Below are 25,309 nucleotides of genomic sequence, written 5' to 3' on the forward strand. Positions count from 1 at the left end.
CTTCATCCTTACTGATTCAATCCTTCTGCCTAATTAATGTGAAAACCCAAGAGGATCTAATAGACCTAATCGCATTTTGTACAACATTGTGTTATTGATTTCTGCTAGTTCTTGTAACACATTTTACATTATAGGTTTCAATACATTTCACTACATTCTGATTGCAACTTTCATCAGTGTTAAATTGTTTTTCATATTCAATGACACTTTGACTTGATTTCTACTTTGGCATATGTCAGCTTTGCCATTCTTATTTTCTTTTGGCTTCATTTGGCAGGTGTGTCCATGACCAGAGATCTGCCTTTTGAAAAAAATGTATTATTTATTTGAAAGGTAGACCAGCCAGGTCTGGGTCGGGCCAAAGCCAGAAGCCAGGAACTCCATTCAGGTTTCCCACCCGGGTGGCAGGACTCCGAGTACTTAGGTCATGCTGCCCTACCAGGTCCATTAACAGGAAGCTGGATCAGAAGCAGAGTAGCCTGATCTCTGACTGGCACTCCCATATGGGAAGCCAGCATCAGAGGTAGCCATTTAACTCTGCACCACAATGCCATCCCCAGTAACCTACTTTCCAAGTCCATTTGTTTTAGATGTATTGTTAACATCATGTAACTTCCTATGCTTTATTAAATGAGGGTTTTGGTTTTGCACTACGCATTTTGGCACCATTTACAATAAATATGTTTAGCATTATTGCATTGCCTTCTTTTTTCTTACTAATCCCACTATTTTCTGCCTTTGATTGGAAAAATATGAATTTATGAAATTTATATATGCTAAGTATTAGTTATTAACCTATGTTTATTTATAGTAAAATTAGAGATTTTACTATATATTCAAAATTAAAGTGGCACCATTTGACTTCTCTTTAGGTGAAAAGAAGAATTTTTTAAGTTTTAACTTCCCCTCATAACTACCCATATCCTTTTCCAATCCATCTAGTATGTGAACAGTTGGGGGTAATTTGTCATTATTGATCCGTTATTTTTATACTGCATAACTGATATGTAAAAATTGATATCTTCTTTCAGTTCTTTAAATATTTTTATATCTAAAGTAACAACCATATTTACAGTATTTTCATATCTTACTGCTATTTTCCAAACATCTATAATATGCCAGGGTCGGTGCCATCCATTGGCAGATAATATGATTTTGCAATAACCCTATGGATATTCTCCCTCTATCATAGATGAAGAAAATGAGATTCAAATGACTGACAAAAATCAAAAATGGAGTCCTTTGTTATTTTGAGCATAATTAAAACCAAGATCTGACATTTTTCTCCATATTACTCAGCCTCCAATCACACATTCAATACTGATTGAGACTGTAATACAAGCATTTGTTCTAGTAATTTTTACTGAGTATTTACTACGTGCCAGGCACAGGGCTACATTCTGGGGATCCAGATTTCAATGCAATATTCAAGTATGTTTCAAAAAGTTAGCAGAAAATTAAATTAAAAGATAAGTTTAGTGCAAGAAGAATTGAATTCCACACATATGTGGTAGGCTTAAAAACTTATTGTAAAATAAATATTACAGAAGGACTATGAAAACATCTCAAAGAGATTTTTGTACCAAAATAAATTTCTTTTACTTCCATTTCCCATCACTTTTTGAAGTACTCTTATAGTTACTGCTTTTAGTGAACTCACCATCTAGTGGGCCTGCCTGACATGTAAGCCAGTGATTTTTTTTACAAAATATAAGTACCTCAACAGAGAGAGGAACACAGCATCATGGGGCATAGAAAACAGTGACTAGCTCCCTGCAGTGGGAGAGTGAGGGATTCTATAGAGGCTTTGTCAAAGAGAAGACATTTCAGCTGAATCACCGTGCATAAATTGTCCCCTAGGTGGACAAGAAGGAAAACAAGGGAAGGGCAAGAAACAGTATGAGTAAATGCTCAGAGTACCGAGGGTGTGGACTGAGGGATCTGCAAGCGTGTGGCTGGAGTTTAAGTGCTTTTATGGTAATGGCAGCAGAGGCTGGAAATGGAAAGAGGTCAGATTTGGAAGGAGCTCTGGCATCTTGCTGAGGAACTTGGAATTCATCCTTAAACGAGGAGAAGCTATTGATGCATATGAAGTATTAAAATGATATAATTTAGTTCGATTGTTGAAAGATCACTGTGCAATGAAGATAAAAATTGGACTTGGAATGGTCTACTACTGAAGGCAAAGTCTCTGAAGGGATTATTGCAGGTCCCCACTAAAGCAATTTTCATAGAAAGGCTTTGAGTTCTCATTTGGTAAATAAAATTATCACCCACTGTTTCCCTTTCTGCCTTGACTGCCAAGATGTTCAAAGCCATATTTAATCCTCAATCACAGTAACTGTATTAGCCTTTGAATCCGTACATTTTTGTCCACCTCCATTTCACGGTGTATTAGTTTTCCCTTGCTGCTATAACAAATTACCACCTATTTAGCAGCTTAAAATAACACAAATTTATTATGTCACAGTTTTCCCTGTGTCAGAAGCCCAGCACAAGTCGCGCTGGGCTAAACTCAAGTTGTCAATGAAGCTATGTTCTTTACAGCGCTTTGGGGAAGAAGCTGCTTCCCAGCTCACTAGATAGAATCCAGTGCCAGACAATTATAGAACCGAGGTCACAATTTCTTTGCTTGCAGTCTGCCAGGGGTCATTCCCAGCTTCCAGGAACTACCTGCACTCCTTGACTTCTGTCTTCCTTCCTCCAGTTTCCAAGCCATCAACAGTGGTTGGGTCTTTTTCATACTTTGAACGTCTTCAAGTTTCTATTCTTCTGCATCTCTCTGACTCTTCCTTCCTCCTCTGTTTTCAAGTGCTCATAAAATTACAATAGGCCTACCTGGAAAATCCAGAGTAATCTCCCTATTTAAAGGCCACTGATCAGAAATCTTAATTCTATTTTCAAAGTCCTCTCACAACAATACCTAGATTAGCAGTTAATTAAATAGGCAGGTGAAAGAAATCTAAGAGGGACATTATTAGAATTCTTCCTACCAAGTAAATTTGTTTTTCATTTTCTGTTTCCATTTAAATATTTTTATTAGCAGGACTTATATATAAGGCACCACATATCTTTTTAGGAAATTACATTCTTGTCATTTATTTATTACATATACTATTTTGGACATAACAAAATATTGTCACTGTAGAAAATTTGGAAAATAAACAAAAACTAGAATTAATCATAGTTCCCTCACTCATATATAGCCACTGTTAAAATTTCAATATTATTTAAATAGTTTTTCCTTCAGTCTTTGTTTTCACATGTTTGTAAAACCCAAAGTTCAAAGTATATGCAGTATTCTACATCTTAAATGTCAGGTTGGGAGCAATTTTTGGCTTTTAATATTTACGTAACTGCCAAATAATATTATGGTGAATAAATGTACTATACTTTATCCTATTTAAGGGTACATTGGGTGTTGCAAATTTTGCATTATGAATAACATTGAGTTGCATATTTTTAAACATACATCTTTTTTGACATTTTGCATTTTTTGCGTGTACACCTGTGTACTGAATTGAATATGTCAGGTGTTTTTAAAAGCATTCCTTACATTCTAAAACATGCTTGTGGGGAGGATATTTGGTACAGCATTGAAGCCACTGCATGGGATGCGTGCACCTCATACCATAGTGCTTGGGTTCAGATCCCAGCTCCATTCCCAATTCCAGCTTCATGCTAATGTGCACACTGGGAGGAAGCAGGTGACAGCTCAAGTAATTGGGTTCCTGCCACCCATGTGGGAGACAAAAATTAAAATCCTGGCTCCTGGTTTGGCCTGGTCCAGCCATAAATATTGCAGGCATTTGGGAAGCAAATCAGTGGATTCTGCTTCTGTAACAAATGATTACACACTTGTTGGCTTAAAATAATGCAAATTTACACTCACAGTTCTGATGATCCCAGTCTTAAATGGATCTCTCTGGGCTAAAAGCAAGGCATTGGCAAGGCACTGTCCCTTTCTAGGGCTCAAGGGAAGAAACAATTTTCTTGCCTTCCATGATTTTGAGCCTGCCCACATTCCTTGACTGTAGCTGCTCTCCGTCTCCCAGGAACGGCTGGTCGTCTTCCTCCTACTGCATCCCCCAAAACTCATTCTCCTACCACTGGCTTCTGCTTTTAAGGCTCCTGTGATTACACCGGGCGCACCTGTGTGATTCAAAATACTCTCTATTTTAAGGTCAGCTGATTAACAAACTTAATTTTATCTGCCACTTTAATTCCTCTTGAGCATATAACATTGCTATCCACGGGTCTAAGACCTAGAATGTGAACTACCTACCACACAATAATCTCCAGAAAAAATTTTTAAAGTCAACAAAATTAATTAGGGAAAGATATTTGAAATGTGGTCTGGACATCTGACAGGGAGATGATAACCACAATAAAATCAACAGAGGGAAAAATGAGGGGCATGGGAGTGAGGACGCAAAGACGCCTAGCAAATATGAGTGTTCTATTTAAAAAGGAACTGTCACACGTTTTTGGCATATGAGGCTGACTGAAATTGAAAAGAGAAATTCAGGGAAGTTTGGGGTTTTGCTCGTTTGTGTTTTGAGAGACAGAGACAGACAGAGAACTTCCATCCACTGGTTGATTTGCCAAATACCCACAATGACCAGGATTGGGCCAGGCAAAAAGCCGAAAGTCAGAAGCCTGGAATCTAAGCCTGGTCTTCCTCTCAGGTGGAAGACCTACTGCCTTCTAGGGTGTGTTTTAGGTAAAAGGTTGAATCAGAAGGGAGCTGATACATGAACCACGCACTCATGGCTTACAGGTGTCACAACTGGTGTCTTAACCATTAGGCTAAACACCTGCCCCAAGTGATTCTTTTTTAAGATTTATTTATTTGAAAGGCAGAGTTACAAATAGGTAGAGGCAGAGAGGGAGAGATCTTCTATCCGCCGATTCATTCCCCAAATGGCCGTAATAACTGGAGCTGAGCTGATCAGATCAGAAGCCAGGAGCCAGGAGCTTCTTCTGGGTCCCCTACATGGGTGCAGAGGCCCAAGGACTTGTGCCATCTTCCACTGCTTTCCCTGGCACATTAGCAGGAAGCTGGATTGAAGGCAGAGCAGTCAGGACCCTAACTGGTACCCATATGGGATGCTGGCACTGCAGGCTGCAGCTTTACCCACTTACACCACAGCACTGGCCCCCAACTGAAGTTTTTGAGAGAATTATGTGACCCAAAGAGTCAGTCTTAATGAAAAAAGAATGGGTCCAGGACTTAAAATAACACTGAAGCTTCTACCATCATTCTAGAGGATGTAGGGTAAGAAGTCTGACTAACCCTAGGGAGATATTTGCCCTATCGCCCACGTTGAATGTGGCCAGAGAGGATACTGGGAAAGAAGACTCCCCCAAAGGTCAGAGTCAAGGACCATGGAGTCTATGAATCCAGCATCCTGTCAGGAGAGGAGCCCTAGATAACACTGATAAAAAGGGACTCCAGAGTTGCAGAGGCCCTACCCAGTGATCCTGTTGTGCCTCCAATCTGTAAACTTCGCAACAAGTGTTTATTGAGATTATCCAGGTCTGGTTTCTCTGCTGTGTATTGAGTAAGGTAGGTGGGTAAGATCGATCACTTGCCTTTTTAGTTATACGGTCTCTGGGTTATCAGGGGTCATACCTGGACCTGAAGCATCACCCCTATATAAGACTGCCAGAGATCCCAGCCTATGTGTTTGACGTCGTGTTTGGGGAGGATGTAGGGTCATCTCCTTGCAGGGTACAGAGGAGGGAGAGGATGTAGTTTAGCTGAGGAAAACAGAGAGGAGCACAGAGTTGGTAACAATGGGGCAGACTGATATTCTCCAGGCTACTCCCTAATACCCAGTGCTTTTCTTCTACCTATCCAGATGACTGCACTTCTTAGCTGTTTGGGGTTGGGTGGGGCAATGCGAGTAGTTTTATCCATCAGACCATCAATTCTAGGTCAGAACATTTCATTCTTAATGGTGCAAGCTGCTCCTTAATTAGTTAATCCTGATTCTTAATTAAGTGCTTATTTCTTAATTAACACTTAATTCTAATTCTTAATGGTACAACATGTTCCAGGATTCTCTTCTCCCTGCTGAGGTGATCCTAGAAGCGTGCCTGAAGGAAGAGTTCCCATCACCTTTCCAGAGCTTCCCTGTCAACCCACTCTGGACAAACAGCACAAGGAATAAACATACTTCTGTTCTGCTGAGGAGTTATTTGTTACTGCAGCATAAATCAGTTTGTTCTAACTGATGCAGAACAGAAGACCTGTTATTTTTCGCACTGTAAAACTTGCATCCTAGGTTTCTTTAATTAGAGGATTATCTGAGATATTTTAACAAGAATTTATGTAGATGCCTTCTATTTACAAACACACTTGCAGGAATATATTCATTACAGAAAGTTAGCTTTATTATCTTCTTTAAGTACACTAATTTCAATAAATATGTATAAATAAGAAAGAAGCACAGAGTAGGTTATAAAATCAGATTCATTATATCTGGAGTAAATCAAGCCTTCATTTCATCAACCAGCCAAGGATTTATTGAATGTGGATTATTGGCACCATTTAATTGTGAGACAAAAGTGTAAGCATTGAGTCCAACAAATAAGCACTTCTTGAATGCTGGAATAGGAGCTATGCATGGAAAAATATCCCATCGAGTAGTTCCAGGACTGGGTCACAACGTTCAAGACTTATGTACAGAGAGAATCAAAGGATAAGTTTCAAACTACCAAAAATCACAGGAACAAAAATCTTTCAACAGACTCAATATGGTGAGGTTAAAGTCAAAACTGGGGAAAAGGGAATGTTATTAAGCTAATCGTAAAACTGCAGTTTTAAAAAAAGTGTCAAGCAAGTATGCTGAAAAGATGACAAGGTACTGGATTCTTGTCATAAACAAAGCAGAGACATGGGCCTCTCTATTACTGGGAAGTAAACACTTCCTGGGTCCAGAGGGTAAATAAGACAGCTGCTCCAGGTTCAATGCACAGGTCTCATTGCTCAACCGTGGGATGCCATCAAAACAACTGTGCTGTTCTCTAGTACAACCAAAAAGCTTCTATAGTAATTGTTTCCAGTTCTTAATTATCACAAGAGCGTCTGTGAATTCACTAGGAAATACTATTCTTCATCTAAATAGAAAAGTGACTAAGAAAGAAACTGAAAGGACAGGTAAAGGATTATTACTTTTACGAGGGGGAGGAGAAACAGGACACAGGAAGGGGTGCTGTGAGAGGTGGTGGGGAGGAACAAGAGAGGAGGAAGGAAGCAGAGCTGGAAGAGGAAATGAATATTTAAAAAATAAATGAAAGAAAATGAATGAATGAACAAAGATTTCTTTCATTCTGAGGAGTCTTTGGATCAAAATCCCACTGCTACTGAGGGGTCCAAGGGAAGGGGACCAACAGAAGAAGAAGAACCTGAAACATAAAAAAGAGGTGCAGACGTATTGGGGATGTTGGCAGTGAGGTGTGACCTGGGAATGGAATAACTGTAGGCAGCCATATTGGAGCGTGCAGATCAGGGAAGTCTCAGTGAGAAACATTTCCAGTGAATCCAGTGCCCAACCTCCCTTTAGATTCCTAGTTTCCCAAAGCCAAGAGAGTTTCTGGGTGCCCCTGAGAAGCAAGGTAGTCGTTTCTGTGATGGGAAAAGGGTATTACATTTGACAGCAAAAGCAGCCAAAATGTTTGCAAGAAAATTTATATATATATATATATATATATATAGTAATCACTGCAAAGATGCCAAATAAATTTCTCCATGAGAAAATGAAAAACAAGGTAAAAATTTAAAAATGAAATCAACTTATGTTATGCTTTATTCCAGTAAAATTTTTAAATAATGCCTTGCTTTCTGATCAACGGTTTGCCTCATCACTAAAGAGAACAACAATCTTGGGAATATGCTTGAGGATTTATTCCAAAGCTACAACAAAACATTTCATTCCAAACCAATATCATTTCATTTGAGTTCATAAACTGAAGAGATGCAAACACAAAGTTGGCATTTCTTTAACATTTTTAGAGATAATAGAAGTACATTGTGATTGCTTTAACCCAAAGAAGCCTGTCAAAATGTTGGCAATATTGCTTTCAGCTGCTTTCTGCCAGCAGCAAATCTCTCTCTCTCTCTCTCTCTCTCTCTCTCTCTCTCTCTTTCTCTCTCTCTCTCTCAATATTGTCCTCCCTCGTTTTTTTTCTGTTTAATAAAAGATTTGAGCACTAAAACCCTCAAGACAGGAATGCATGGTTGGCGGGGGGGGGGGGGGGGGGGCGCTGGGCGGAGTATAAAGCATGTATTAAACCTCAGTTGATGCCCTAAAACTATCTTAAAAGAGCAGCCATGCTTTGTTATAATTGCACTCTCACTTGCCTGTGTCCGTTTATTACTGGATTTGACTTGTGTGGTGAAAGCAGAGCTGAAGTCGGAAGAGATAACCCGTTTGCTGAGAGCTAGGGTCATCTCTATGAGCCTCTGTCCTTCATCCTCAAAATTTTTACAAAATACCAGGTCCCTCCCTTCACTGGGTTCTTTAGGGAACACAGTGCATTGAACAAACCAAAATGCTTTGGACAAAGAAAAGGATAATGGAAATATTAGGCATGTATTTTTAGTGGTATGATTATGATTTCCCTTTTCTAATATAACCTAAATGACTGGGATTTCTACACAAGGCTCATAGAACTTCTATTGGATATTCAAGCAAATTTTTGTATACCTGGAAAGTCTGAGGTAGGCAACACACAGAACCTATGGCTGTCCTAAGATCTAAGACCATTAAGATATAAAGAAACTCAATTATCCCATAACCATTGAGGCAAAAAGAGTGGTGATGAACAAGCAATTAGGTGGCATTCATCAGGCAGAATGTAGGAAAAGTTGGTCTAGTCATCTTTCAGTGCTTCTCAGACCTCCGTGTGGTACACACCACCTAGTAATCTCAATAAAATAGATTTTGATCCATTAAGAGTGTGCCATGGCCCAAGCATCTGCATTTGAAATAAGCACATTAGAAATAGGATAGTTTGTTTATAGTGTCTAATAATCAGATGATTCCTATACTAGCAGTTCCTTAGTCTAGATCAGCCCCAAATGAAATTTGTGCCAATGTCCTAGGGATGAAATTAGAGGACTGAAACACTAGAGTCATTCCAAGAACCTAAGAACACAATTCAGGGCTGCATTTCCATAAGATTTCAAAGTGGGTAGGTATTTCCTATCATAGTACAACACTGTAGATTCTAGAGGGGAAGAAAGGACAGACATTGCACATTCCTGGATGGGTGATGTCAAGACAGATGACAAAGTAGGAACTGGTTGGATTAGCAGAGAAAATATGGCTGCCACTCTGAAGTTGGAGCAGGGGATCATCACAGCCTATCAGGAGTAATTGAGACTTACCAGCGATATCCTGAGAACCATCATGAATCTGCATAGGCTGAGGTTGCAGTGCTGCTGGTATAGAGCATTGAGTTAGATGTGTGTTGCCGTCATCACGAACTTGGTTGACCAAAGCTGATATAATTGAAGGGGATTGTGAGTTATGCAATCATCTGCATGTTATTGCTGTTACAATAGTCATTAATACATCAGCAGCCTCATTATAAGAGCACAATATCTGGGGCAGCGCTGCAGCATAGTAGGCTAAGCCTCCGCTTGCAGTGGCAGCATCCCATATGGGTGCCAGTTCATGCCCTGGCTGCTCCTCTTCTGATCCAGTTCTCTGCTATGGCCTGGAAAAGTAGCAGAAGATGACCCAAGTGCTTGGGTCCTTGCACCCATGTGGGAGACTTTTAGAAAGCTCCTGGCTCCTGGCTCTGTATTGGCCCAGTTCTGGCCATTGCAACCATTTAGGGAGTGAACCAGTGGGTGGAAAATCTTCCTCTCTATCTCTCCCTCTCTGTCTGTAATTCTGTTTCTCAATAAATAAATAAAATCGTAAAAAAAGAACATAATATCCCCAAGATGGTTATTGGGTCATTGGAAATAAACCATTCCCAAAGCTGCTTCATCATGTGGGCCTGAGTGGTGTCTTGGTATTTCTTTAGTTTGGGGAAAGCCAGATAGTCAGATGGCATACAAACTTTACTATGAAGTAACCTGGAAAGTCAAATTTTCAAGGGAATCTGTCTGATATAGCTATTTCAGCATTCCCACATAAAGAAACAGTTGACAGAGAAAAAGATTAAGAGGGATAAATGGAGAGGGATATAAGGAGAGACGGAATAAAGAAGGGAAAGAGAGGGTTTGCAGGGGCTATTGCTGTGGCATAGTATTTTAAGCACCCACCTGTGGCACTGGCATCCCATATGGGTGTTGTTTCAAGTCCCATCCGCTCCCTTCCAATCCATGTCTCCACTAGGGCCTGGGAAAGCAGTAGAAGATGGCTCAAGTGCTTGGGCCCCTGCACTTGTGTGGGAGACCCAGAAGAGCTCCTGGCTCCTGGCTTTGGATCAACTCAGCTCTGGCTGTTGGTGGTCATTTGGGGAATGAACCAGCACATGGAAGATCTTTCTCTCTGTCTCTCCCTCTCTCTGTCTGTGACTCTGCCTCTCAAGTAAATAAAATAAACCTTAAAAAAAGAATTTGAAAAGAATTTGCAAAGAATTTAGATGATCAAGAAAAGCAAGAGAAGTCATCTGGAAACATAGGTGATTTCCAGAGACTCCTAGATAACTCACCTTCAATAGGACATTCTGTCCTAAAGAAACAAGCTCTCTCTTCTGTTTCCTCATACACCATAGACTATATTCAATTGGTTTTCTTCCATGCTGTTTCAACACACCAAACTGCTAGATCAGTAGAGTGAAAAAACATGTGGAGTTTCAGCATGTGCACAGAAAAATTATGTCTAAATCACAAATTACCATATATGTATAAATATATATATAGTAAGTTGTAAATGTACACTAGGAGGATGTCCTACATATTGCTTTGTGATTGACTTTCATGCGTCCATTATAGTGCTAAGCACTGGAATTTCAGGTGTAGGCAATAAGAAATATGCCTGACATCATAAAGATTGTAATACAGAGAGAGGGAACCAAGTAAGTTTAAAAACATTATATGCTGTGCTGGTGAGGGGAGGGGAGAGGAGTTGAACTATTAACAGAGGGGACCTAGTTAAGACAAGGTGGTCAGAGGAGATGGTGTTGGCAGAGGACATACCAGAGAAGGAAAACAGGAAGAAACTTCCTAGAAGAATAGAGCTTATAAAAGACTGAGGCAGGAAAAAGATTAACAAATTAAAAAAAAAAAAACAGGAGAGGCCAACTTAGAGTGACTGAGTAGTATAATCCAAGTATCACCAGTGGAAGATGGAAGGGTTTATTGATTTATTGATTTGTTCAAAATTCTGTATTAAATATCCTGTTGGCATAAAACAAATACGTCCTCATGCAGCTTATTTTCGAAGGAGGGAGCTACACCCATGATTGGTCATCGTAAGTCGATACGCTACAAGTACTGGAAACCATTGAAACATATAGGAAGTTGGATGCAGGGGAAGTGTGTGCTTTCCAGAGTATTTACTTTAACATTGCTGTCCTCATAACACATTATCATATTGTGGGGGGAAATTGAATTATATTACCTCAAAACAATATCTACATTGAAACATTAGATATTTCAAGTCATTGAAAATGTTTTTTTTTTTTTTTTTTTAAATTTTTTGACAGGCAGAGTGGACAGTGAGAGAGAGAGACAGAGGGAAAGGTCTTCCTTTTGCCGTTGGTTCACCCTCCAATGGCCGCCGCGGCCAGCGCGCTGCGGCCGGCGCACCGCGCTGATCCGATGGCAGGAGCCAGGAGCCAGGTGCTTTTCCTGGTCTCCTATGGGGTGCAGGGCCCAAGCACTTGGGCCATCCTCCACTGCACTCCCTGGCCACAGCAGAGGGCTGGCCTGGAAGAGGGGCAACCGGGACAGAATCCGGCGCCCCGACCGGGACTAGAACCCGGTGTGCCGGCGCCGCTAGGCGGAGGATTAGCCTATTGAGCCGCGGCGCCGGCCTCATTGAAAATGTTAAAACACGTGTTCCTTATTTCTGATGTTTTCACTCTAATATGCAATATGCACAAAATGTTTACAGGAAAGGCATGAGACCTCGTCACGCCAGCTATGATAGAGTTTCTCTATCATTTCATGGCTGATGCATTCACTGGGGAGTTTGCTACATTTTATGAGCAAATATCCTGTCTGCATCAGTGGATTATAAGTTTCTTGTCAGCAAGGATTTGGTATTCTCACCTTCCAAATGACTCCAAACAATGTTTTACACTCATTAGAGTTAAGATAAAGTGAATCTTTCAGATTTTTAAAATATTTCCAATTATCTCCAGGGTTCTTAAAGATCAAAATGTGTGATTAACTTGAAAGAATTTGTACTACTTTGTCTTCTAGTGAAGGTTTCAGATTCTGGCTCTGTTTTAAAAAGAATGTGACCTATACACCACCCACTTTCCCCTGGGCCTTTGTAGAAATGAAACCTCAATGGTGAAGGTCCTCCACCAGGAAATCTCATGTTCAATCACTCTTCTTTCCACCACCAATGAATTCAGTCATTTCATGCCAAATATAATTAAATTAAGGTTCTTCAACACCACTTGACACACAGATATGATTCTTGTTAAAAGTCAAATCCATACGTGGAGAATCTTTTTGAGCAAATCTATTTCAAGGAGATGCTTATGTTGTTAATGATTTCACCAAGCTAGCTGAAGGTTTTTAAAGAATCTAAGCCCAAGGACGATTTTTGTGTTCCTCTGGTAAGAGCAATGCCTCCATACATGAAAATAAGAACCTTCCCGTATTGTTGCTAAGCAGTGTGAATATCAGTTTGGACACTGACTGCTCAGAGTTAGGCAAGCAGTATTTTTCATTTTTCAAACTTCTATTTTTTACTAAATATTGTACCATTTTGCTCAATTGCATTTTCATGTTTTCAGGCCACCAGCAAACTCCTCAGCAAGGTTTAAACACTTTATGTATTATTTTTAAAAAGGAAGAAATATACACACAGGCTACATATACTAAATATTGGCCATTTGCTCCTTTTAGGACACCAAACTAAGTGAACAACTTTTGACAGGTATTCTAGTGTTTGGTCACCATGCATTCAGATTTTCTGACTGACTAAGATACTATACTCCAAATCTGTGAGTTCTATTTGTCAAGAAAATATATGTAATATCTTCAAATCTTGTCTTTTGGAGACTCCTACAATTTTCTGTCAACACCACATCACTATAGAGGCCATGAATGTGTGGCTGTTCACTTTTTCCCTGGCCCAGGTACTTGGGGTTAGCAGGCCTAATTTGTCAACTAAAGCAACACAGTTGAGTCTCAAGTTAGTGACCCTACTCCAGTTGGAGCAGCAATCATTCTGAAATTATCATAGCTCAACAAGCAGCTGTCATTTCAGACAGAACTACAGTATTAATACTTTAGCTCAACCACTAGAATCATCTGCAAAAACTCTGTCAATCCCATTATCCACTTGGTAAATATTTATCCAGCAACTACTATGTATCAAGGTTTGTAGTAAGTATACAAAATATTCAGATTAAAGACACTTTCTCCCAAGAGGTAACACTCCAATGGGAAAAATAACTCCATTCTTTACTTTCATTCATTCAATAAAATATTTATTAAGCACCTATTATTTACCAAGCACATTTCCAGATCTTGAAAATGCAGTGGTGAATAAGACTGACAAAGCCCCTGTAACATGGAGTTTACTTGTTAATCAATAAGTTTACTTGTTAATACTGACAGCAAACAAATAAATGAAGAAGACAAAATGCAGGTATAGAAAAGTGTCATGAGGAAAATAAGAAAGAGTTATGTGATGATGAATGTGGATGGAGTTGCCATTTTGGACTGAGTGGAAAGAGAAGATATCTCTAAATAATTGAGAACTGAACTGACATCCAGGAGAAAATTAAAGAGTTAGTTTATCTAAAATTCTAGAGAAGTACATTCTAGAGAGCAAAGAAATCTTGGTGTGTTTGAGGGACTGAAAGGAGAGTATTGCTGAGGCATAAAGAGTCACCAAGACTAACAGGAGGTAATGACAGAGGCTGGTCAGGGGCCAGGTGTTGTATTCCATGTAAGTCACAGTAAAGAGTCTGGCTTGGTGCCCATGTAGTGGCTCAGTGAGTTAAGCCACAGCCTACAATTCTGATATCCCATATGGGCACCAGTTCAAGTTTATGCCATGCTGCTTCTGATCCAGCTCCCTGCTAATGTGTCTGGGAGAGCATTGAAAATTGGCCCAAGTACTTGGGCCCCTGCCACCTACATGAGAGTCTCACATGGAGGTCCAGGCTCTTGGCTTCAGCCTGCTGCAGTCCCAGCTGTTGTGGCCATTTGGAGAGTGAATCAGCAGATGGAAGATCTCTCTTTCTCTCTTGGTCTGTCTCTCCCTGTCTCTGAAACAGTGCCTTTCAAATAAATAATTTTTTTTAAAAAAAAGTTTTGGATTATATCCAATGGGCAAGTCACTGAAACTAATGATAGGGTAGAGGGAAATATCTTTTGGAGAAAATTACTAAACAGTGTAGTGGGCGATCCTTATTAATGAGGTGAGCAAATGGGATGATAATAAATAACAAAGGATAAAGGAAGGATGACAAAGGAAAGATAAGGGATATTTTCACAAAGGCATGACTTGAACACATGCTTGAGAAAGTTAAATTTTTGCACTGAACAAAAGAGAGTAGAATGAAAGAAATGAAGTTATGGGGTGGGGGGGGGCATGGCATATGCAATGAAACAATCATGGAAAATAACAAGGCATGCTCTGGAAGTTACAAAAGAACCAACAACATAAGTCACAAAAGGACCAACAATATAAGTCACTTAAGAACCAATAATATAATGGTGAGCCTTGCATCATAGGCATAAGGTTAGATCATAGGGGATGGGATACCCTTGGCTTAAGGGGTTTCTATAACGGCCTTCTTTCTTGTTATGTAGCTTCCTGACTCAGCTGCAGATATTTTCCATGTATGCATTTCAACCCCTCCTACAAACACCCATATGATTTCTTACCTACTATCACACAGTATACCTACTCACACCTTAAATTAGCACATTTTCACCAAATTGTACTAGCTGTTTCTGTATTTTCTCCATTAGATTGTGAATTCCTTGAAATTAGGGAAAATGACTTAAATTCTGCATCCTTGATATCTAGCATCACATTAGGTACATAATATGAACTTGGAAAATATTCCATGGTAATCAGGAATATAAATGAATGAGTGGTTGAAGTTTCATAAAATCTGTGATTTATTCTCCTGGACTGAAATCAAGATGTTAGCACTAGCATTTTCTGTAGCATGAGCAAATAGTGTTAAGATGAGGTCAGCATTAGTTGTTCTCTGATACTATACCAAGGTCTCTGATATCTTTCATGTCCACAGGCTCAGGAATGACTGCTCATTCAGTCTTAGAGTAGTGCCTACATTTAAAGCTTCCTGGCATATTGAGAGGCAAATTTATAGCAATAGGTGCCTATACCAAGAAATTGGAAAGGTACCAAATAAATGAGCTTTCAGCGCACCTCAAGGACCTAGAAAAACTGCAGCAAACCAAACCCAAATCTAGTAGGAGAAGAGAAATAATTAAAACCAGAGAAGAAATTAACAGGATTGAATCCAAAAAAACATTACAAAAAATCAGCCAAGCGAGAAGCTGGTTTTTTGAAAAAATAAACAAAATTGACACCCCATTGGCCCAACTAACTAAAAAAAGAAGAGAAAAGACCCAAATCAATAAAATCAGAGATGAAAAAGGAAACGTAACAACAGACACCACAGAAATAAAAAGAATCATCAGAAATTACTACAAGGACCTGTATGCCACCAAACAGGAAAACCTATCAGAAATGGATAGATTCCTGGACACATGCAATCTACCAAAATTGAACCATGAAGACATCGAAAACCTAAATAGACCCATAACTGAAACAGAAATTGAAACAGTAATAAAGGCCCTCCCAACAAAGAAAAGCCCAGGACCAGATGGATTCACTGCTGAATTCTACCAGACATTTAAAGAAGAACTAATCCCATTTCTTCTCAAACTATTCAGAACAATTGAAAAAGAGGGAATCCTCCCAAATTCTTTCTATGAAGCCAGCATCACCTTAATCCCTAAGCCAGAGAAAGATGCAGCACTGAAAGAAAATTACAGACCAATATCCCTGATGAACATAGATGCAAAAATCCTCAATAAAATTCTGGCCAATAGAATACAACAACACATCAGGAAAATCATCCACCCAGACCAAGTGGGATTCATCCCTGGTATGCAGGGATGGTTCAACATTCGCAAATCAATCAATGTGATTCACCACATTAACAGACTGCAGAAGAAAAACCATATGATTATCTCAATTGATGCAGAGAAAGCATTTGATAAAATTCAACACCCTTTCATGATGAAAACTCTAAGCAAATTGGGTATAGAAGGAACATTCCTCAATATAATCAAAGCAATTTATAAAAAACCCACAGCCAGCATCCTATTGAATGGGGAAAAGTTGGAAGCATTTCCACTGAAATCTGGCACCAGGCAGGGATGCCCACTCTCACCACTGCTATTTAACATAGTTCTGGAAGTTTTAGCCAGAGCCATCAGACAAGAAAAAGAAATCAAAGGAATACAAATCAAGAAGGAAGAAGTCAAACTATACCTCTTTGCAGACGATATGATTCTGTACTTAGAGGATCCAAAGAACTCTACTAAGAAACTATTGGAACTCATAGAGGAGTTTGGCAAAGTGGCAGGATATAAAATCAATGCACAAAAATCAACAGCCTTTGTATACACAAGCAATGCCATGACTGAGAAAGAGCTGCTAAGATCAATCCCATTCACAATAGCTACAAAAACAATCAAATACCTTGGAATAAACTTAACCAAGGACGTTAAAGATCTCTACGATGAAAATTACAAAACCTTAAAGAAAGAAATAGAAGAGGATACCAAAAAATGGAAAAATCTTCCATGCTCATGGATTGGAAGAATCAACATCATCAAAATGTCCATTCTCCCAAAAGCAATTTATAGATTCAATGCAATCCCAATCAAGATACCAAAGACATTCTTCGCAGATCTAGAAAAAATGATGCTGAAATTCATATGGAGGCACAAGAGACCTCGAATAGCTAAAGCAATCTTGTACAACAAAAACAAAGCCGGAGGCATCACAATACCAGACTTCAGGACATACTACAGGGCAGTTGTAATCAAAACAGCATGGTACTGGTACAGAAACAGATGGATAGACCAATGGAACAGAATTGAAACACCAGAAATCAACCCAAACATCTACAGCCAACTTATATTTGATCAAGGATCTAAAACTAATTCCTGGAGCAAGGACAGTCTATTCAATAAATGGTGCTGGGAAAACTGGATTTCCACGTGCAGAAGCATGAAGCAAGACCCCTACCTTACACCTTACACAAAAATCCACTCAACGTGGATTAAAGACCTAAATCTACGTCCTGACACCATTAAGTTATTAGAGAACATTGGAGAAACCCTTCAAGATATTGGCACAGGCAAAGAATTTCTGGAAAAGACCCGGGAGGCACAGACAGTCAAAGCCAAAATCAACTATTGGGATTGCATCAAATTGAGAAGTTTCTGTACTGCAAAAGAAACAGTCAGGAGAGTGAAGAGACAACCGACAGAATGGGAAAAAATATTTGCAAACTATGCAACAGATAAAGGGTTAATAACCAGAATCTACAAAGAGATCAAGAAACTCCACAAAAACAAAACCAACAACCCACTTAAGAGATGGGCCAAGGACTTCAATAGACATTTTTCAAAAGAGGAAATCCAAATGGCCAACAGGCACATGAAAAAATGTTCAAGGTCACTAGCAATCAGGGAAATGCAAATCAAAACCACAATGAGGTTTCACCTCACCCCGGTTAGAATGGCTCACATGCAGAAATCTACCAACAACAGATGCTGGCGAGGATGTGGGGAAAAAGGGACACTAACCCACTGTTGGTGGGAATGCAAACTGGTTAAGCCACTATGGAAATCAGTCTGGAGATTCCTCAGAAACCTGAATATAACCCTACCATTCGACCCAGCCATCCCACTCCTTGGAATTTACCCAAAGGAGTTTAAATTGATAAACAAAAAAGCGGTCTGCACCCTAATGTTTATTGCAGCACAATTCACAATAGCCAAGATCTGGAACCAACCTAAATGCCCATCAACGGTAGACTGGATAAAGAAATTATGGGAAATGTATTCTTTAGAGTACTATACCGCAGTAAGAAACAACGAAATCCAGTCATTTGCAACAAAATGGAGGAATCTGGAACACATCATGCTGAGTGAAGTAAGCCGGTCCCAAAGGGACAAATACCATATGTTCTCCCTGATCCGTGACAACTGACTGAACACCAAAAAGGAAACCTCCTGAAGTGAAATGGACACTATGAGAAATGGTGACTTGATCAGCATAGCCCTGACTGCTAATGGACAACTTAATACATTATCCCTCATAGTATTTTTTTTTGTCTGTTCTACTTAATATGACTGGTTTAATTCTGTAATTATCACACAGTTATTCTTAAGTGTTGAAAATTAACTGAAATGTGATCCCTGTTAAACATAAGAGTGGGAATAAGAGAGGGAAGAGATGTATAATTTGGGGCATGCTCGGGCTGACTTGCCCCAATTGGTAGAGTTGGAAACATACCAGGGGATTCCAATTCAATCCCATCAAGGTGGCATGTGCCAATGCCATCTCACTACTCCAAGTGATCAATTTCAGTTCACAATTGATCATAATGAAAGGACTAAGAGTCAAAGGGAGCACATAAACAAGTCTAGTATCTGCTAACACCAACCGATAGAATAAATAAAGGGGAGAGTGATCCAACATGGGAAGTGAGATACTCAGCAGACTCATAGAATGGCGGATGTCCTAAATAGCACTCTGGCCTCAGAATCAGCCCTAAAGGCACTCGGATCTGGCTGAAAAGCCCATGAGAGTATTTCAGGCATGGAAAGCCAAGACACTCTGGCAAAAAGATCTCTGTGAGTGAGATCCCAGTGGAAAGAACAGGTCTTCAAAGAGGGAGGTGCCTTTCTCTGAAGGGAGGAGAGAACCTCCACTTTGACTATGACCTTGTCTAAACAAGATAAGAGTCGGAGAACTCAAGGGGCTTCCATAGCCTTGGAAACTCATGACTGGAGCATAGGGAGATTACTGATGCCATAAACAGGAGTGTCAATTGGTAAAGTCAACAACAGGAGTCACTGTGCACTTACTCCTCATGTAGGATCTCTGTCCTTAACGTGCTGTACACTGAGGCTTAATGCTATAACGAGTACTCAAACAGTATATTTCACTTTGTGTTTCTATGGGGGTGCAAACGACTGAAATCTTTACTTAATGTACACTAAACTGATCTTCTGTAAAAAAAAAAAAAGAAAGAAAGAAATTATCAATTCCCAACTTGACTCTCACTGGGATTAAACATGACAATAGGTCAGATCTGATTTCATCATCATTTAAAAAAAATCATCTATTATTTTTCACTTTATGTTTCTGTGTGGGAGCAAACTGTTGAAATACTTACTTAAGGTATACTAAGCTGATCTTCTGTATATTAAGATAATCGAAAATGAATCTTGATGTGAATGGAAGGGGAGAGGGAGTGGGAAAGGGGAGGGTTGTGGGTGGGAGGGACGGTATGGGGGGGAAACCATTGTAACACATGAGTCGTACTTTGGAAATTTATATTCATTAAATAAAAGATAAAAAAAAATCTAGATAAAAAAACGTAAAGCATAAAGCCAAAATAAAATCTATTACTTAAGTAAAAAAATAAAAAATAAAAAAAAAAAAAATAAAGCTTCCTGGCAGGTTTTTGACCAATCTTATGGTTGGTTTCCTCTAGACTGACCAGCAGCTCCCTCTAGAGGAAAGTCTGGAGTTAGTATTTAGCCCTACTCCTCTTCATCAGGTTGGTCTCCATATATTTAGAGGCTGATCAGAGCGACTCTGGAAGCCATTCAATGACCAATTTGATTCCATGTGCAATCCTTTTGAAGTGCTCAATTCTCAACTTCTAACACATCAGTCTGTTACACATAGATTACCATCTATCTCTCAGCGCACCTCTTTCTAAATGATATGATTATAATTTAAACTGGTAGATCACCCACATATGAGAAAAAGAGAGTGAGAAGAAAAGACAGACAAAGATGGAAGAAGGGAGTTGTGATTGATAGATGGCGGGAAAAACTAGGGGAAACAGGAAAATTCTTTCCTCTCTCAGAGGAATATTTATGTTCATACATTCATACTTTCATATTTAGGAAACACGGCATGTCACAAGGTTCTCACATCTAGGGTCTGAAGAGAATTCAGGCATGCCATGTTAGCAATACATGGATACACCCTCAGAGCAGTCAAGATGGTGCAATGCAGTTCAAAGAAGAGGCATTATTCCTTGAGGAGATGGACAACCATTTATAAGGTTCAGATTCCAAATTAGTAATGAGCAATAGCTATTCTTTATCTCTGGGTAGAACTGGATGTCAGAGTTCTACATAGGGAAATAAATATATTCTCAAGAGAGTGATAATTTAATACCAACCTATTTGTGGAATATTGATTGAGGTAAAAAGGAAAGAAAGATAGGTTGTAAGTGAATCAAAGCCATCTTTCTGCCCAGCTCCCAGGGATTCTTGATGGATTCCCAAGAAAATAAAAGAGTGATGGTGATGGAAACTGTACAACGTATGCAAGTTAGAAATCTAAGAAATCAAAGCCTTCTGATTTTAGCTTCAAAGACTGGCTGAACATGGAAGAAAAGAAAGTGTGTGCTTCATCAGCTGAAAATGGTACAAGGATAAGACAGCCATGTAGCAGGTAGTCAGCAAAGTTAATTTCCTTCATCTACCTACTCCCTGATCCATTATCACCTGGAAGTTAGTGTAACCACAAACATACATATACAAACATACACACATACAAAACATACACAAATAAGAATAAGACCCTTAAGATGAGCAAATATGACATTGTTTACCTCATTAATGCAAACTTGACCAGTGGTGACCTCTTCTTGTTTCTCCTAAATAAAACACTGAGTATGTGAATAAATGAGTGAATAAATGAACATGGCAGTGAATTTCTATACAGTTGAATCTATACTTGATATTCTAAAAATCTTACCTTATTTAATTCCCATTGAAATAGTGTTAAAAGAGATTCTTATTTCCATTTAGATGTGAGAAAACTGAAGTTTATCCAGCTGAATGACTTGCTTAGGATTGTAACAAAGGACATACAGAGTTGAAAGTTGAACCTAGAAAATTCTATTTTTAGTACAATTCCTTTTCCATTGTAACAAAGCTTCAACCTATAGCTGATTTCACTCAGTCACAATATCTAGTTATTAAAATGCAAAACTGATTGCAAGAGGTGACAAGCACTGCTGGATATCTAGCCTAAGAATCATTTCCAAAAATCTACATACTCAGTGTGTCAGATTCTGTTGACATTAAAAATGGACAGATGTCTGAGTTCTGGTCCAAGATTTGTAAGATGAAGTTTGTAGGAGTACATGAAGAATTCTCCTCTATACCTGCCCCTTTCTATCCTGTCTAAACATGGACATAATGCTTGGAGCAGCAGTTAAGATCTTCTGACCATGAGTGAAAGGTAGAAACAAAACCAAGCAAACCTGCACACGCACTGCCCTAACATCACTGAACTGCCCCAACAAGAGTAACCACCCAGATCCAGACTCCTTGCTGTGTGAGAAAAACAAGCTCTTATTTGCTTAAGAATACTGTTATTTTGCTAATTATAGGTAAAGCAGCAACTAATATGGGAGAATGCCTAAAACACAATATCTAAAGCAGTCTGATTAATGAAATAACAGCAAAAAATATTTTAATGTTATTATAATAAAAATATATCTTTACTTTAGAAAGTATATTTCTAAAGTTGTACTTTTCCTGCTGGAAAAAGATTGAATGTCATCCATGTTTAGTGATCCTAAACTCTGATTAACATGAATGACTAAGGAAACTTTGGCTGAAATTTGAACTATTAAGATAAAGACAGTTGCTCTGACTTTTCTAACAGCATCTAGCACATGGCTGATACTCACTAAAGGCTGAGTGCTAAAAACTATATATCTTATTAGCAGCACATCTCAGTACTATCATTTGGCAAAAGTTCTCTCACAAATCAATATCACAAAGAATCAGGCAGCAGGTGGAGGATGTAAAAATGAATCATTTTTCAATAACTTCTTTCAGTGTGGAAGGTTTCACATGTCTAGACATATTTTGCTGTTGAATCCCACACTGATATTTAAGGGGCTGTTTTTCCCCATTGCATGCAAAATTATCCTAATTATAGCAAAATCTTTTGCTCACATGCTGGTGATCCCAGGCAAAGAGTGGAGTCCATCTGTGTCCTCCTTATAACTACAGCCAGGATATCCTGCATTGCACCTCAGGCATCAGGTATGGCTTGAACAATAAGATATTTCTTTCCAGTTTGCTGATGAACAGAGTAAGTTCTTTTAGTTTTAGAACTGATGGAAACATTACACTTCCTACTTGGAATTTCACTGACAGTTTAACATATCACTTAATAATAAAAATGTGAAGAATACCAAGCTAAAAATTGACTTGATTTAATATTTAGTAGTATAAGAACTTGAGATTTTGCATTCTCGTGATGTCTATTCATGCTCAGATAATCAGGTGTCAATGAGACTTACATCCATGTCTTGTCTGAGAAATGTTCAGAAAGATAAACACAACAGGATAAGAAAGGTCAGATGCATAATCACATAAGGAAGCCCTTGGTTCTAAGAAGACAAGAAACAAAAACAAAAGGGACTCAAAGCCTACTTGGCCTGGATGACGAGTTACCTAAGAAAAGACCAATAATAATTGCTCAGACCAAATGATTTCTGAAGTATTCCCCAACATACAGGTGTACTATTTTTTTCAACTTTTATTTAATAAATATAAATTTCCAAAGTACAACTTTTGGATTATAGCAGCTTTTCCCCTTTAACCTCCCCCACACCTGCAACCATCCCAACTTCCGCTCCCTCTTTCATCCCATTCTTCATCAAGATTCATTTTCAATTATCTTTATATACAGAAGATCAACTTAGTATATACTAAGTAAAGATTTCAACAGACTGCATCCACACAGATACACAAAGTATAGAGTATTGTTTGAGTAGTAGTTTTATCCTTAATTCGCATAGTACAACACATTAAAGACAGAGGTCCTACATGGGGAGTGGGTGCACAGTGACTCCCGTTGTTGATTTAAGAATTGACACTCTTATTTATGACGTCAGTAATCACCAAGGCTCTTGTCATGAGCTGCCAAGGCTATGGAAAGATATTATTCATTAATAAAAGGAAAGAATTCAGTTTTAAAGTTTCTATCCTGTTACAACACTTTTCTTGAATACCTGCTCCCAGCACCACCTCACCTATTCTCCATCACACTTCATTTAAGTTACTTTTGGTCCATATTTCCAATTCCTTCAAACAAGGATAGAATTCTATTCTGGGTTGCATGAATACAGATAGGTAATCTTTGCGTTTTCATGAAGACTAATGCAGTAGGTAATTCAATACTCTGACTTGCCCAAGCAATGTTTGATGATAGCCTCTGTCCTCTCTCTAACCAAATCATGGCTAAACTCTCTGTGCCAAATAGGGTAGCAATTTCCCTAGTGCACCCAACTTACATCCAAGCTAGTCTGCACTGGCTTTCCTGGAGAAAAGATTTTATGGAGCATTGGGAAGTACTCAAGATTTAGTGTTAAACACCATGGGTCTGAATCCTATCTGTGCAATTGACCAGATGTATAAATACAGGAAATGTGCTTAGCCTTCTTAAATCACTATCAGCCATTTACGAAACTGGGATCAGGATAACTATCTCAGAGGACTGTTAAAGGTTGAATGAGATGGTTTGTTTGAAAGTGTCTGGCTGGTAGTGGATCTGAAATAAACCTTCTGTGAATATGAACTCTTTAGCTTTCAAGTAATTGGAAATAAATATTAGGAACCTGGTAACTTCCTAGTGGCTAGAGACTTAAGTGCACCACACATAAGAATACATATTCTTATGTTTATATAGCACAGTTACAAGAAAACAAATGCCTCCTTCCCACCTAACAGGATGAAGTGATTGACAGATAGCATTGACCTTCTCCCAGAAAGTCACAGATTTTCAAAACAAGTGCTTTTTAAAATTACATCAATATACAGCACAAATCAGGAAGCCAGGAGGCTGTTTGATCACATTTTATTTTCTGTAGCTTCCATCTTCGTTTTACTGTGTGGCGTGCTGTTTCCCTCAGTAAAAGAGGGAGGCTACTACGATGTTTGTTGTAATCGTCTGCTTAAGGTTTTTTGGCAGATCACATGTTTTACTTAATTAAATAATGTCCCAATTAATTGATTTGTTTGTAGACATTCTTAATTTAGTAAATGCTGAGCAGAATGCTAAAAATACCATTATATTTCTGACAGAGGCACCACTAAAGTCTGATAATTGATAGCTTTGCTGTTTTCTCTGATGGCCTGAAAAGCTTTTAAAGCTAAATTCTGTAATCATGTTCATCTTTGGAAATTAGTTTTGTGAAACCACACATTTAGTTCTTGCTGAGAAATCTCATTTTAGTCATTTTAACATAATTTATAATGCATAAACTAAATTAGCTTTTGTAGCTAAGCCAGCACATTTTTCTTTAATTTTTATCTCATCCTAATATATTTTTGACCTTGAAAACTGTAATGTCTGTTGGATATTGAAGCCTCTGAACAAAGAAAATCATTTCCATTCCATCACTATGGTTACACTTTCTTCACTCTCCAGCACTGAACAGTGCTGAAAGTGTTGAATTTGGATTCCTCAGGAGGGCAAGGGGAACTTTATGTAATATCATTTAGTTCTGATTAAATAAACACATATACATAATGGAACCCAGGAAAGTAGCAAATTACTTCCCTCTGTTTACATTGCATATGATATGACTGATGGTAAGGGCCAATATATCACCCAGTGTTATTTGCTTCAGGTTCTGTTGTGTGTGGTTTTTCCCTAGGCAGTCACACATACATATTCGTCTCAAAAAACACAGTCAAAATGCCAGGCAGCTCCTAACACCTCCAGGACTCCTGAAGTCAAAGCAGTTTCATCCCTTTGTAACAACAGAGAACTTCAAGTGTGAATCATACAGTCCCTGTCCACCAGAGATGTGTTTCAAA

Source organism: Oryctolagus cuniculus, chromosome 1 (genome assembly GCF_964237555.1).
Source record: "Oryctolagus cuniculus chromosome 1, mOryCun1.1, whole genome shotgun sequence".
Lineage (NCBI taxonomy): Eukaryota > Metazoa > Chordata > Mammalia > Lagomorpha > Leporidae > Oryctolagus > Oryctolagus cuniculus.